The 12,887-nt window shown below is 35.6% G+C and overlaps 1 pseudogene; it reads right to left on the minus strand.

Moving 5' to 3' along the window:
- Positions 1-7,917: 7,917 nt before the first annotated feature.
- On the minus strand, positions 7,918-11,180 carry LOC149828705 (HVA22-like protein k pseudogene; annotated as a pseudogene).
- Between the last annotated feature and the right edge of the window lie 1,707 nt (positions 11,181-12,887).

The following is a 12,887-nucleotide window of genomic DNA, read 5'->3' on the forward strand; positions in this document are numbered from 1 at the left end:
TATAAGGCATGCATCATGTTTAAAACTAACATTATAACCTGTGTCACACATTTGACTTATACTTAAGAGGTTATGTTTTAAGCCTTTAACAAGGAGAACATCCTTGATAAGAGGTTTATCGATATTACCAATATTACTAATACCAATTATCAGACCTTTGTTGTTATCTCCAAAGGTGACAGTTCCTCCTTCTTTATGATGAAGAATAACAAAAAGATCTAGATGTCCTGTCATATGTTTTGAACATCCACTGTCTAGTATCCATCTGTTCTTCTTCTTTGGAGCCTGCAAAATACTAAGTAAAAATTCTTTGTGGTACCCAATCGGGTCCCTTTTTGTTAGACTTAGGAACCCATATCCATTTTGATTTGGGTTTGTCTATAACTTTATAGGAGTATAAAGTATGAAAGTTGTAATGCTCCTGCTTAGGTTCAGCAGAACCTTTGATGAAAACAATCTTTTTATTTACACAAGAAGTTTTATTCATGTGAGAATAACCAATACCATTCTTATAAAAAGAGAATTTTTGAAAGGATAGGAGTTTATCTAGGTTCTCTTTCCCTTTGGTAAACTTGAAAACTTTTTTCATAAGGTTTTCAGTTTTACTTTTTAGTTTTGAAATTTCTACTTGAAGATTTATAGTTTTGGAGCTAGTAGAAGAGATTTCAAAAGTAATCATACAATTTTTCTTTTTCAACTCAGAATTTTCAATACTGAGTTGTTCATTTTTCTGCATAAGCTCTAGATTTTCAAGTATCAAATTTTTATTTTTGAGAATTGTTTTTCTTGATTCTTCAAAAAGTTCTTGAAAAGCATTTTGAAGTTCTTCAAAAGAAAAATCAAGGGATTCACTTACAGAGTTTTCTGCCATGAAGCATATGTTGGCGGTTTCAACTTCATCATCACTTGACTCTTCACTTGTGGATGGTTCTGAATCATCCCATTGAGCATGCAGAGCCTTTTTCTTGAAGAACCTTTTCTTTGGTTCCTCGGTTTTGGATTTTCTTTTTAGAAGAGGACAGTCATGTCTCATGTGATCTGGCTTATTACACTGATAGCACATGGAATCTTCCTTAGAGTCTTTTCTTTCCTTGTGCTTAATTGGAAGTCGGTTCTTTCTCATGAAGCGCTGGAATTTTCTGGTGAGTAGCGCAATTTCAGATTCTTTTTCTGAGTCCTCATTCTCAAAAAGAGCTGGGAAGGCTAGAGTTTTCTTTGTAGGTTGTTCCTCTTCCCTTCTTTCCTTCATATGGACTTCATAGGCCATAAGATTGCCTATTAAGTCATCTAGGATAAGCTTGGATAAATCTTGAGCTTCTTTAATTGTTATAGTCTTTTTCTCTCAATCAGTTGTGAGAGATCTCAAGATTTTCTTCACCTTATCTGTCTGGGAATAGGTTTCTCCCAGAGATTTCAGGTCGTTGGTGATGTTGGAGAATCTTGTAAACATCTCTGTGATGGGTTCATCTTTGTTCATTTTGAATAACTCATATTTTCGGAGTAGAGATGAGATTTTGACATCTTTCACTTTGTTGGTCCCTTCATGAATGACCTCCAGAGAATGCCAAATATCATATGCAGATTCACAGATAGATATTCTATTGAATTCATTTTGATCAATGGCACAATACAAGGCATTCATAACCTTTGCATTTAGATTGGCCATCTTCTTTTCTTCATCAGACCATAAGCTATAGTCTGAGGATAGAGATGTCTATGGATGTTCAACAATTTTCCATACAGCAAAATCTATGGATTTGAGAAATATAGTCATTCTGCATTTCCAGTATCCATAGTTGGAGCCATTGAAGAAAGGAGGACGAGATGCGTGTTGACCTTCCATATCACAAGCATAAGAGGTTGATGCCATAAGTGCTGGAAGACTTGTTATGTCAAAACCAGCAAACCTGCTCTGATACCAAATGGAATTTCACTAGAGGGGGGGGGGGGTGAATAGTGCAATTTGTAATAGATCGATAAATTAAAAAGTAAATGCAATAAGGCACAACACATAAAACACACGATTTATATTGGTTCGGTCACGTCACTGACCTACATCCAGTCCCCAAGCAAAACACTTGAGCTTTTTCACTATAACATCCGAGTTACCGGATAAATAGTACAACACCCTCTTCCTCAGAGGTCTTCTTCTCTCAACAAAGAAGGGGATCACTCTCTTCCATAGAGGTCTTCTTCTCTCAACAAAGAAGGGGAACACCCTCTTCCACAGAGGTCTTCTTCTCTCAACAGAGAAGGACAACACCCTCTTTCACAGAGGTCTACTTCTTTCAACAAAGAAGGAATACAGTGAATAACAGAAAGTTACAATACTTCCTATAGAACCTTCAGAATGATATGAATGCACGAATGAAGGATTCTCAGAATGTTCTGTTCCTTTCACTCAGATGATTCTCTTTGTCAAAGAGTTATTCTTGACTTTTTCTCTTTCTTTTCTTTTTCTTTTTCTAGGCTCTCTTTTTCAAATATCAAATAGGAATTTTTCTCGTTGTAAGCTCACATGTCCTTGTTTTAAGAACTCTTTTGTTTGTGTTTATATAGCCTTCAAAAAATAGTCGTTGCCTTTTTTAAATGATAATCTTTTTGGGATGTGAGATGTCAAGTCATTTCAAAAAAAATACTTTATGGATTTTCGAAAAAGTCTTCTTTCTATAAAAGTAGTATTTGGGGTACACTAGTCGTTGTAGTATTTTAGTTATGATATATTTTATGTAAAAAGTCTATTTCTCATAATAAATGACTTATAGTATATTGAACGTTGGATTATAAACCATCATGTAGTTTTGTCTTTATTCAAATTAATGATTTGTAGTACTTTAGTATTTTATTTAGAAATCGTCACTTTTTTGCTTAAATGGGTGTAAGTACAATAAATGCTTTGAGTCCTTTATTTTGTAAATAGTCATATCTAAAAAGTACTTTATGATGTGCTACTTAATGTCTACAGAGAGAATGAAGACTTTAAGCAAGTCGACATTCTGGAGTGGGGTTATAATAGTCATTTCTAAGAAAGTTTTTGAGGTGGTAATTAATGTTTTACAGAAAGAATGATGACTTTAAGTAAGTCGACATTCTTGAGTTGTATAAAGTAACTAAAGTCTTTTCTAAACATATTATAATAGTATTAGTTTTCTTTGTTTAGTTCAACTAGCCGATTTTTATGTTTGTATTTTTTCTTACATACTTGAAATCATTACTTTTTATTTCTTTTCAAGTTGTCTTATACATGATAGAAGGTACAATTGATGCTTTTGAAATTATGAGCTATTATATCTTGTCAAAATACCTTTTTCATAAAAGTTTGTAAGAAGGTACAATGATTAGATTTCAAAATGGTGTTTTTTGAAAATGTCGTATACTTTTATGAAACATAGCTTTTTGTGAATGAGTGACTTGTATGATAAAAGCATGTAATATGCAATATGCAATATGCATGCTTTTGAAGGTTCTGTTACATATGACTCTAAAGAATAAAAAAAAATCTTCATCTTGAAGTAGCCGATCTCTTTTGATGATCTTTAAGAATGAATGATCCATCAAGCTTTTTCTTCAGGGAGTATGATTGCACCAAGGTTGTACTTGAGCAGGAGGTCTCCATCCTTTTTGGGTGAATTAACCTTGCATCAAATACTCGTAAAATACATGAAAAATCATATCCAGTCATAATATAACATTATTCATGAAGGCATGTTATCATATCATATATGACAGTGTATCTTATTGTGTGTCATCAAAATATAGTTTTTCAACAGAATGCGTTGCATTTTGCTTCAAATGCCCGCTTTCACAAAGGATTTCAAGAAAATTTTGTCAATTTGTCATTAAATATTTGTTGATTTCAAAATCTTTATTGCACAAAAGCATTACCTCAGAATACCTTCAGTATTACTTCCGAAAGGACAAAGCTTTCTAAAAAAGGATTCAAAATTCAAATTCTTTCTATTGGCCAACCAAAAGGATGAAGAATAAATCCTCGATATGGCCAGCAAAGGAAATTCAATATTGTTGTAAAGCTATAAGTGATCGGTATTGATCGCAGTCAATGACACATTTTTAAAGATCATTCTTGGAAAATAAAGCAGTCGAAATATCCTGGGCGATACAGAAAAATCCACTCAATCTCTATATCTCCTCAATCACCTAAGCTGCAATTAAATATCTGCAAAAGGGATGTCTCAATTGTCGTCAAGATGAAGACGAATTATGCGAGTTAGACCCCCGGGGCCAAAGAAGATTTGGATCATCTTCGAGATGGAGTTTGTGACGGATCCTTCCAGGGAAAGTTCAGAGCACCGTCAAGATGAAGGCGACTGCGATGAGCCTCCCAACAAACCCTAAAAGATATTTAATTTCTGCTACCATCAAGAGATTTCCAACCAAAGAGCCAATAACCATCAATATAATCCCTGAGAGAAAAGAAGGATCAGAACATCTCTGAGATGAAGGAGTTTGTGACGTACCCTTCCAAAAAAAAGGAGAGAGAAAAGTCAGGACATCTCCAAAATGAAGGATGATGTAATAAATTTCCCCAAAACCCAAGAGAGCTCTAATTCTGCCAATAAAAAAAAAGTGGGCAGAAAGATCATCATGAGAAAAGAATCCCAGGATATCAGACTGCCAAATCTGTAAAGAATCTTCTTTAATTTTGTGAAATTCTATTATCAATATTCTTTCATCAATTGCTTTCACAACTTCAAGAATCTTTTCTTTTTTGTTCATTTCAGGGAAACTGATAGCCTCCTTGAAAGAAAGTCAATTGCAAGAAATTTGAATTCAAATCTTGATTCTATGGAGTTAAGCCCAATTGGAGGTGATACTTCAGGTAGAAAAGAGGGGATATTTTTGCACAAATGTGCATCATTTCTAATTATTTTGAATCAACAACAATTTTCAACATTTTGACAATATTTTCTAGTTATCCTGGTGTGAAGCGAGAGCTTGAGGTTCATCTTTGGTGTATCCTGACATCAGTTGTTATCCCTTTTAGGACTTGATAACGGGAGTTTTCAAGATTCCTTCCCTTCTGTTGGTATAATCTGAGTGCATGCGCTCTCAGATTCGCACACTTCCCTGTGTCCCCACTGTCCCACCATAGACAGAACAATTTCGGCTTGAGGTTAAGCCACAAATCATTTTCTCGCAAAAGGTCATCAATTTCAAAAGTTATTTAGTCTCAGCAATGAGGCGCCCAAAATCAAACCCCTTTCCAAGCTTTAGGGACTCCAATTTCATCCTTTTGCAAAACCCCTATCGGATTCATTGTGCGGAAATCCGAAGGTTCCATCATGGTTTCTTCCTTCGAGGAATCCATTTCATTTTCCGCCCAATCAGGATAAGGGTACAAACCTGAGCCTCCTTTGATGAGGTATTTCATTTTCCGCCCAAGCAGGATAAGGGTACGAACCTGAGCCTCCTTTGATGAGGTATTTCATTTCCCGATCAGGTTAAGGGTTAAACCTGAGCCTCATTTTGATGAGGTATTTCATCTCCCGGTCAGGTTAAGGGTCAAACCTGAGCTTCGTTTCTACACGAGATATTTCCCGTCTCATCCAGGTTAAGGGCAAAACCTGAATCTCACTTCTTTTTGAAGTAAATTTTTCTTCTTCATTCTCCATTTCATATCTATCATTTTCATCAGGGCTAATATTTTCATAGTCAATCAGATCCTTCTAACTGGGGCATTTTTATAGCCCAAATTTGGTGTGTTTTTCTTTGCCACTAAGCTCGTCCTCAAGCTGGCTTAGTAGCAAAGAGGGGCATCTGTAAACACCCTAAATTTTCCACACTCATTTCAGACAACCCTTTTCGTGTAGTGTCAACTCTGTTAGGTCGATGTAGGATTCAAACCCCGAGTCAGTTTCAGAAAATTACCATTTTACCCACTTTCATTAGGAAAATTACCATTTTACCCATAGGTCATCCCGAACCCTAGTCAGTCAGAGTCAACAAAGATCACTGGTCAGTTCAGAACATTTAGAATATCAGTCATTCCAAGTTCATCTGAGCTCACAGTGAGAAGACCATTTCCATTTCTGACCATTCCTGCCAAAATAGGATCATTTCTTCAGAAATGAGCTCATTTCTCACTCAAATCTAAGCCAATTGTCTTTGAGTCAGACATTCATAGTCAGTCATACTCCCCAGAGTCTAACTTGAGCTCACCAAGAGTTCGAGTGCTCCCGTTTCAGTTCAAAACCATTTCTAAGTGTCCAGGAGCCCATTTTAGCTCTTTCAGCTGAAATTGAGCTGAGTTCAGTCAGTTGAGCTAGTGTTTGAGCCTCGATTTTAGTTCATCTCAGTATTACTGACCTTTGTTTCAGCTCAAACCCAGTTCAAGTTCGTAATTCACTTCACTCCAATGATCATTCTGTACCGATTTCTCTAAAATGGCAGCTTTTCTTGAAAATTCAGTCGGAAAGGTCAGTTGAGTCAGCATCATTGTCAGCTCATTGGAGTTTTGAAACTCTAAAAACCAGCTCAATCTAGCTCATCTCAGTTCAATCCAGCTCGAACCCTAATTTTCAGTGTCACTCTGACCCAGTAGAGTTCAAAAACCATTTCTTCAATCATTTTGCAAATTTTATCAATTTTATGCTTTTTAAATTGGTACAGCTGCCAATCGGGGTTTAAAATCTAAAATTCTTCATTCAGGGTCTGCATTTCGCATGTCATTTCTCATCATTTCATATCATTTCTCAGCATTTCATGACATTTCATCACATTTCATTTCATTTTCGAAGTCCAAAACTCCAGTTTTATAAATTTCAATCTAGATTGAGTTTTAAAAGTTTTCATAAATCAATTTTAAACCCTGGGTTTCCAAAATTGACATTTTTACCCCCGAGAGTCTAAATTTGGAAATATTTTCTCGAGAAAAACAATCTGGATTTCTTTCAAAATCAAAATTTCAAATTCTACACTGGATTTGCTTCGCAACGGGGTATTGAACTTCAGAATCCGAGCTCGTTTCAAAAACTGCCAAAAATAGCTCGTTTCGTCTGGAAATAAATTTGGAAGTATTTTCTCGAGAAAAACAATCTGGATTTCTTCCAAAATTAATTTTTTAAATTCTACATTGGATTTGCTTCGCAATGAGGTATTGAACTTCAAAATCCGAGTTCGTTTCAAAAACTGCCAAAAATAGCTCGTTTCGTCTGAAATTTTTCTGAAAAGAATATTTTACCCCTCTAATCCTCAAAATGAATTTCAAAAGTGGAATTTGGACCCGCTCTGAGATGGCCCATTCATTTACGTTTCTATTTTATTAAAAAAATTGTTTCTTTTTATTTGTTTTTTTTTGTTTTTATTGATTTTTTTTATTTATTTTATTTTAGAGATGTGGGACCCACAAGATGGTCACCCAAACCTCCAGCCCCTCTATTTCTCCTTTCCTTTTTCTTCCTTCCTCTCTTTCTTTCTTTCTTTCTTCTTTTCCTTTTTTCTTTTCTTTTCTTTCTTTTTTCTTCTCCTTTCTTTTTCTTTCTTTCTTTCTTTCTTTCTTTTTCTTCTTTCTTTCCTCCTTTCTTTCTTCTCCCTCCACTCACGTGCATCCCTTCCAGCCCATCCTCTTTCTTCTTCTTTCCCTCTCTTTTCTTCCCTCTTCTTTCCTTTTCCGTTCTTCCTTTTCCCTTTCTTTTCTTCCCTTTCTTTCCTTCTTCCCTTCCCTTTCTTCTTTCCCTTCTCCAGCCATTCATGTATGCTACAGCTCTTTCTCATTTTTTTTTATTTCAACCCTAAGTATCCTTGGTCATTAAGACCTAAGTTTGGGGAGTTTGATTTTTTTTAACAATAGCATCTCACGGCTGCCTTGAATTCACGCCCAACCTTTTGAACTTTCCTCTTCTCACCCCTAACTCCCTCTCTCTCTTTCTCTATCTCTCACTTGTACTCCCATTCACGTTAGACCCTTGGCAGCACACCCTTAGCTGCAGCAACTTCAACGTCTCCCCCTTCAGCCCACGGTTCAACCTCCTTGGCAGCTCCAGCCGGCACCTCCTTCACCACGGTTCTAGCCACTTGGTAGTAGCCACAACAAGTGTTAGAACCCTTCAACTTTCTCTATTGGTGGCTGCAAGCCCAGCCATTGCAAGAGAAGACATAGCCTCCACTTTGCTGCAGTTTTGCCACAACCTTCCAACCACCTTCAAACGTCGCCACCTCCTCTATTGTCAGCCCCTTCTTCGGCCGATTTGAGCGAAAGCCTCTCAAGGTAAGACCCTCCTCACGTTTTCTTTTTTTTCCCCTAGGAATCTACCATGTGAATTCAGTTTAAGTCTGGATTCACATGGCTGGAAATAGTATTTTCCTAAAAAAAAAAAAACTTCCAATGAATAGCCATGATCAAGGCTAAATTAGGGAGATCCATCCAACGAATGGATCAGACCCCCCCTCATTTCGATGGCCAATAGTGAAAGTGAATCATATCTCCCTGGTAATTTTATTTTATTTATTTTCATGTAAATTTCATGATTTAAGTGTAGCATTTAGCTTTACTTCATATTCATTTTATATAGCTAGTTTAGTTTCGTGAAATCCTGTTGATGGTTATAGGTTTCATGAAGTCCAGTCATTATTTGTTCGTTAATAAATCCTGATAATTTTATTCTAAATTACATTATGTGTTACTGATCCTCTGCAAAAAAATTTATATTGATTTAAGGTCGGCAACTTTATTTCATAAATCAAATCCCAAACTAAGATTTCCTATTTCCAGAACCTCCAGTTCGTGCTTTAGCAGATAAGAACCTCCGGCACCACCCTCATGAGAGATTTGGATTGTTCTCCAAAAATCACAGTGGATTCATAATTGAATCTACTGATGATCTGGAAATTTTGAGGTTTTTCCAAGCAGTTTTGGCCTTTGTTAAAAATCGGATTTCCCAGACCTCCGAGACAATCTTGATTTTCCTTCGTCAGGGTATAGACAGACCCTAATGCATCGAGTCTGTTCAATCCCTAGCCTGTATGCAAAAACTTTCAACACAAAAGTTGTTTCTAACATGTTTTCCTATCATTTCCCAAAATTTGGGGATTTTTGGAACTATTTCAATATTTTTTCTGAAATTTTATGTTCTGTCTGACAGATTTCAATATCCCAAAATTCCAGAGATTTAGATGTTTGATAACAGTGTTCCCTTTTCCAAACCGTAACTCAAATCTCAATGATGCAAAAATATCAAATTTTTCTATGTTTGTCAGGGACATTTTCCCACAATTTCAGCCTTTTTCCCATCTGTTTACTATTTTTTCCACATTTTCTACCGAAACTTGTCTGTTTCCCCTAAATCCTAGAGTCGCCGGATTCCGATGCTGAATCTGGGTCTCGTCCATATTCCGACTAGGGTCGTAAATATGTACTCCACCGAGTTCATCAACTCTCTAAAAGTTGGTGCACGTGTCATTTGTGTTCATCCACAGTGATTTTGAAATAAAATGCATGATTCATAGAATCAGGATATTGCAGAAACTCAAACTATATGAGATGCATCTTAATCTAAGCAGAAAAATAAATATTATTCCAAAGTTTACATTTGATTGTTACATTGTTGACAAAAATAAAAATATAACTAAATATTTGATAGCTCCAAAAGAAATCATATCTTCCAGATTTTCCTGCAAAATGAGAATTAGTACAAGGAATGGATATACAAGATACCCAAGGAAATGGGTATATATATAACATATACAACGAAGATATATATGTACATATCTAAATGCTCAAATTTATGCTAAGTGACATGTGATAATGGAGATGTATTTATAGGAAAAAGTGTATACATATGTGCTTATGCCTAAAAACTAAGGTATATGAAGAGATCCACATATATATATATATATATATATATATATATATATATATATATATATATATAGGTATGTGTCAATATAATGAGAAAATATACATAGTAATTGAAATTCCATATGTAATGGGTAAATGCATAGATCGGAAAATACAGGGTATACACAGTTTCTATACATGATTTAGCAAAGCCATAATTCCTAAATTATAAACTATTTCTCAGTAAAATTTTGTATGAAGATTCCCTGTATATCAATAAAAGAGCATACCAAAGATGGTCCAGAAATCTTGAATTAATATTGACATATCCATATACGAATATGGCTCATTATCAAGACTGTACACTTGCAGAAAAGGGGATGGGTAAATGCATAACAATTGAGCTGCCATGGAAGACACAGGAAAATTAATGAATATGAGCAGTAAATGAAATGCTATATGTATGGACAAATGCAATAAAGTTGCAGGGGATTGGCCATGATAGGTACAACAATGATATGAAAGACGACTTTGGGGATAGCAAATGAATGGAGGTGCAACAAATGACTGTCTCAAGATAACAATGGTTGTGTGTGCAGTAAATGCATAACAGGTGATGAATATATAGGGAGATAACTGATAATGCTGAGATCAAAATGTCCAGGTATAGACATGGCAATGGATATATAACAACGAATAATGTGCACATTGGTATATCGGTTTGAGGCACTACAAAGATGCAATGGCTGATTGGAATTAAATCAAATCATGTTAGATTACAGAACATATGCTATATAATGAAGTAAACTGTGTATGGGAAAAAGATATGTGATATGGTGCTGAATCTGAAGTATATGAAGAAACTAGTGTTATGCCAAGGGCCAAAATATGAATATACAGACTGGTACACTGCAAATATAGACCTCTGCAACATGACCCTTAGAAATTGGAATTCTTTTTGGTGGGAAGTGACAAATTTGTCCATTTCATCATAGATTAAACCCACTGCTTGGTCGAGTTTAGCTTGATGCTTCAGTAGAAATGGACGCAGATACCTCATATACAAATGCCTTGCACTTTCAATGGATGGTAGTTGAAGCCAAGCATGAAATGCAAACTTCATGTGATAGTACAATGGGAACCAGTAGATTATTTTGTCTGTAAACATTTCTGCAAGGCTGAATGATCCATATATTGCCCAATAAGACAACCACTTCTCTTGTTCCTTGCGATCATTTCTTTCTATGGCCTTGAATGTGGAGTATACAGGCAAAGCAACTTTAACTGAACAACAAGTTGTTCGAATGACAATTTTAGAGCCAAGTGAGCACAGCAGTAACCACAACCCAACCTCGCTAGAAACTGCAGATCCTAGAAGAGCCATTTGACAGGAAATGTGTGCAGGGGAAAGGCCTAAAATGCCAATGCAGGTGAGTCTAAAGCAAGAAGTAACAATAGGCTAAATTACAGAAAATCTGCAATAGCAGTTTCTGAGACAGTTAAAATCATATGTTATTTCACCTCATTTGAGTTACTGCAACTCAAATCTACCTAATAGCTCAAAACAATCAGCTATGGATGCTGATAACTACCTTCAAACATACTATTAATTGATATTAATACAGCCCTTGAAATGTATATAGAATGGTAGCAGATCCAATATCAGCATCTTGGAGCTTAGTAGTTAACCAAAACACAAAAAAAAAAACTATAGACAATCGTGTACTGAATATTCAATAGTGAGAACCAGATTACCTAAAACGTACAGAGGAAATGCCTCTCACGCTGAATATCCTTGTATATCTCCTGTTCCAAACGACCTGCAGAAAGCAGATTGGGGGTCGATTTTTGCTGTTGGGCTGAAAGGAATGGGGAAAGGAGCCTGTTGTGTTCTCTGCACTGAATGCTCCTTGTATCCAACAAGCAACGATCGATTCCCTACTGCTGAGCTGAAGGAGATGGACCGCAGCCTGCTGGATCCTCTGCACTCTATGAAATCTCACCCCAGCCAAGATTCGAAGGACTGGAAGTTCTTTTTCACGTTGGATGGAGGAGACCTGCCATAAGAACAAAAAGGAAAAATTTTAATCGTCCCTGCCTCTCTTTCCATCCCCAAATCCTCTTTTTAAAGCTTTTCAGCTCCTTCCATCAAAAGATCGGAACTTTCCTTTTGAGATTCCGTTACATTTTTTTTTTTTGAAAATTTTGCAAATCGTGAAACTGACGCCTCATTAATTTTGAAAATTTGTTGTTTTTAAAAGGGGACGGTTTTATCATTTTCAAAAATTTTGGTTCATTTACCTAAGGTTTAGGTAAAATGAATTTTTTAGGAAAGTTTGGTTGTGGCGCCATCTTAGGTTGTTCTTAAAAAAAATAAAATAGTGAAACGAAAATGGGAGGTTTTAGGGAAATGCCACCTCAACCAGTTTTAAAATCCTTTTGAAAATAAAGTTTTATTTTGTTTGGAAAATTTCTTATTTTCAAGTGGGGCACCACATGTGTGTGGGCCCACTAACTATTTTAGAAGATAAAAAACATTAAAAAATTACAAAGATGAATTTTCCACATTGGTGCCATCTCCGGGTGGGTCCCGCTTGAAAATAAGGAACTTACCTGAGAATCTGAGTGTGATGCTAATTCAAGGGCGGGTCCTACACCATTTATTTGAAAATAAAAGGCAAAAGAAATAACTTCTTTTTTGGAATTTTTATAATACGAGATAAAACTTTGTCTTTTTTTCAAGAATTTAAAAAAAAAAATTTGTTTTTTTTTAGGGCAAAAATATGTATATAAAGAAAAATACAGAAATTTTGTAAAGAGATTTAAAGTCCTTTTGCAAAAAGTTTTGAGATAAAATCTTCTAAATTTAAAATCGATGTCCAAATATCCAGATTGTTTTCCTGAGAAAAACTTTTTGTAATTTAGAGTCCTGGGGGTAAAATGGGAAGAATTGGCAATTTTGAAAACCCAGGGTTTTGAAATCAATTTTGAAAAGTTTAAAACTCAAATCTGGATTGACAATTTTGAAAATCAGAAGTTCTGGATCTCAAAATGACATGTTGTGTAATGAAATGATATGAAATGCTCATGC

The sequence above is a fragment of the Nuphar pumila genome, chromosome 9, assembly GCF_984573655.1.
Source record: "Nuphar pumila chromosome 9, dmNupPumi1.hap1.1, whole genome shotgun sequence".
NCBI classification, from domain to species: domain Eukaryota; kingdom Viridiplantae; phylum Streptophyta; class Magnoliopsida; order Nymphaeales; family Nymphaeaceae; genus Nuphar; species Nuphar pumila.